Here is a 4,102-nt window from a genome sequence, read left to right as displayed (position 1 = left end):
TGTGTTCAGATGTATAAATGCTGTGTTGGTTTACTTCCCTTCTCTGTCTTATTGTACCACTACCCTACCAATGGTTTCTGTCATTACTTGTAAAATAAACCTCTGGATCTCAAATCTGTGAGAAAATTCAGCTATGATATATTGTAAGAACTTTGTAAATGTACCCCCAGCACAACAATAATAAGGAAAAGAATCATGGCATATTTTAAACTTTAAGAATTAAAATATAAAATTCTAGTACCATTATAAATATGATGCATGTCTGAAAAGCACATTACACCAATAGGGTGGTGATCTCTGCAATCCTATGATTGTAATTTTGAACTTAAAATTGAAGCATCATCCTATTTCTAGCAAAAAAAAAAATCCCCTAGCCTGGTCATACTCACAAATTATGAAGACAAGAAGTCTCATGTATGAAAGAACAATACAGAGAAGTTAAAAATAAGAAATAATTGCAATTATATATTATTACATAATAGAAGTCCAAGAAAAGTTCCACATTTTCAAAAATAGATAATTAATTAACCATATGCAGTGAATACTTTGCTTTTCCCACAACCTTCTTGAATGCACTCTTGACCTCTTTATTCCTCAGGCTGTAGACCAGGGGATTTAGCATGGGGATTATCATACTATAAAACACAGATGCCATCTTGTCTGTGTCCATGGAATGAGTAGAACCTGGCTGTAAATACATGAAGATGATTGTTCCATATAAGATGGAAACAGTGGTGAGGTGGGATGCACAGGTGGAGAAGGCCTTCTTCTGTCCTTCAGCTGAATGCATCCTCAGGATAGCAACAAAAATAAACATGTAAGAAATCAAGATAACAAAGAGAGTGCAAAAAACATCAAATGCTACCAATGTAAAAAGCACAATTTCATTTGTGTAGATATCAGAACAAGAAAGAGCCAGCAGTGGGAAAATGTCACAGAAAAAGTGATTAATCACATTTGAATGACAGAAAGAGAGATGGAAAGTTAATGCCACGTGAATGGAAGATTGCACAAGTCCAAAGATGTAGGAACCAGCAAAAAGCAGGACACACAGAGTATCTGTCATGGTTGTGGTGTAATGCAGGGGCTTGCACACAGCTGCATGGCGGTCAAAGGCCATTGAGGCCAGGAGGAAACCTTCAACAATGGTAAAGGCTGCAAAGAACATCTGAGTGGCACAAACCTTATAGGATATGTTCTTGTTTCCTGTGAGAAACCCCACCATTACCTTAGGAGTGACAGCCGAGGCATAAACACAGTCCACCAAGGAGAGATTGCTGAGGAAAAAGTACATGGGAGTGTGGAGTCAGGAGTCCAACAGAATCAACACAATTATCCCAAGATTCCCAACAAGAGTGATGGAGTAAATGACAGTGAATATCACAAACAAAGGGACTTGCAACTCTAGGACATCTGTTAACACTAAAAGAATAAATTCAGTTACCTCTGAAATATTCTCCATCACAATCACTTAGGAATTATCATGACAGGCACCTAGAACAAGATGAGAAAATAAAACATGATGCTAGTTCAATATCACCATAATTCTTGAGGTGTGACCAAGGCCTCTTGCTCATGTGTGAACTTCCTGTCCAGTACAGAGGTCTATGAAAGGAGCTGGTCTGAATGTTAGTGGACAGGGCGGGTTGACTGAGTTCATTCATCTGGAAGTGGTAAAGGAGGGCAACAGAACATATTTGGTGACCCCAGTTGCCACAAGTTGTGCATATTGTGATTCTGGGGCTCAAGTCACTTTTCCTGGTATATGATATGCTTTACTACACTAAACAAAATAAGACTCCTTTGCACTGCCTGTAATAATACACAAGTACTTTTGTCTAAAACATGCATAAAGGTATAATCAGCAGAAAGCACAGTGCAGGAACATATGGTCATGCTTTGGTGTATGATGCTAACAAAACCTATCATATGCATCTTCCATCTCTCCTAAACACCATTTTGTTACTATCTGAAGATAAGCAATGATGGGGTTTTTCTCCAGGGCTTTTCTCTCCAAAACTAAAAGAGCAGTTTTTCAAAAGGCTGAATCTAAGCTTTTGTTTCCTTCTCTTCAAGTCACAAGATTTTTGTTTTTTGTTTTCTTTTTTTTTATCATGACAGATGTTATCCATTTGCTACCATCACCCATGCCTTTGCTCTACTTGTGGGGAAGGAGAACAGGGGAAGAAGGAACAGACACTTTGTTCTCCCCTAACAACTCTGTGTCTTCAACCAACCCATATTTCATAATGCAACTGGTTCAACTTAACCTCTGGGGGTGGCTCAGGTGACAGCTGAGTATGCTACTGAGTTTAGAGTATGAGAGATCCTCTTAATTTCAGAGGTTCTTCTGACTCTGGAATCTTAGGTTACACTCAATTATCCCAGACTAACCATACTTCATATTCAAGACACAAAAATGCACAGCCCTTTTCTTTAAGGATAGCCCCAGCAAAAATCATTCTCCCTCTACCTTAGAATCTATCCTGTTCTTGTATGATGATAAATATGAAAATTATTTGAAAACAATATGCATGCTCATACATTAAGATCAAGTAATTGGAACCATTACTTTCATACCTATCACCACTTGTCTTGTGTTTTCCAGAAATTTTGGTCAAGAATATTTTATGTCAAAGTTTTCATATTCCTAAAGAAAATTGATATCATTTGAGATGGTCAAGTGGATATGGACAAGGCTAAAAGCCCTGATATGAAAAAAAGGAACTATTATATCTGCACTGCAATTACTCAAGAGAATTAGGTGTACAGTCTCCCTTTTGAAGGGCATCTGACAGTAATGAGCATGGAAATCTGATTTCCATAGAACAGTAGGCCAGAAGGGAAGTTGAATAACACAATGTGTAAGGCATCCCTTTTTAATGTCTCTGAACTTATTTTGTTTGCTAAGTTTTTGCTTATGTGGATTGAATTCAATGCCTTAAATACGCTAGGCAAGTGCTGTAACACTAGTGCACCCCCACTACTTTGTTTTTTATTTTGTTCTTGAGATAGGGTTTTATTACTTTATCCTGTGTTAGCTTCAAACTTTTGACCTTCATCCACTTCCTGAGTACTGACTTTCCATTTTTTGGCTTCACTTGTAAGATAAAAATGTTTAGACACTCTCTTGTCCCTTACAGTTCTAACTTGCTATGGTTACACGTTTTTGTAATACTTACTGTTGTACTAGGAACAGACAAATGAGGATACAAAGGAGGTGGTTTGGAAAACCTTCACATCCAAACCACTGTCCAAAGTCCACATCCTGGAAAGCATCTTACTGAAGAATCTCCTCCCTGACCTGTGGAGCTGTAGCTTGTGGAAGAGAATGGCAGCTTGTTCTCTTGCAAATATCAAGGCAGAGACAGCAGCCTTTGCACACAACCTCTGGGGAAATGGGGCTATGTGAGTAGTTGTCTCTGGAGGCTTCTGGTCCCTCATTGTCTCCTCTCTCCTGACCTTAATGATAGCAGAGTATAATGTTTGTGTTTTGGCTGAGATTGTTTAGGAGGACAAGGGGGGATAGAAACTTTGAAATAGAGTCACCCCTTATCAAATCAGCTGTGATACAGTCAAGAGAGACAAAAAAATTTTAAATCTTCCCCAGATCCCTTGCTGATGTGGTGTCACAACCTCAAACAGCTTTTTCATGTGTACTTTTTTCTCAAAGGTCTAGTGATACCTCTTGGATCATTTTGTTTTCTTTTTTCCTTCTAGTTTTTTAAATATAATACCGATATTTCTTACCATTACAGAGTTGATCTCAGGATATTTTTTTTCTGTCGTTTATTTTTAAAATTTTGTTAACATATAACATCTATACGTATTTGTGGGGCATGACATGATGTTATGATGCATGTCTATGCTGTATATTGACCACAATTCTTTATCATTTTTGTTACTATAAGATTCAAAATTCTCTCCTAGTTACTTGAAACAAACAATACCTCATTTTCATACCCAGTCTTCATAATGTGCAATTATGATCATGTTACAATTCTGTATCATGAATAAATTCTTTTATAAATGTTAAGGAGATTGCCCATTTTTCCCCTACATGGTCACCTATGATCCCACACACCAAGGTAGATTTTCTCTC

General features: G+C 37.5%; 1 pseudogene; it reads right to left on the bottom strand.

The window, feature by feature from the left end:
- Positions 1-520: 520 nt before the first annotated feature.
- LOC109679113 (olfactory receptor 5B12-like) lies at positions 521-1,465 on the bottom strand (annotated as a pseudogene).
- Between the last annotated feature and the right edge of the window lie 2,637 nt (positions 1,466-4,102).

The sequence above is a fragment of the Castor canadensis genome, chromosome 1, assembly GCF_047511655.1.
Source record: "Castor canadensis chromosome 1, mCasCan1.hap1v2, whole genome shotgun sequence".
Classification (NCBI taxonomy): Eukaryota; Metazoa; Chordata; class Mammalia; order Rodentia; family Castoridae; genus Castor; species Castor canadensis.
This window is presented reverse-complemented; position numbering and strand designations above follow the sequence as displayed.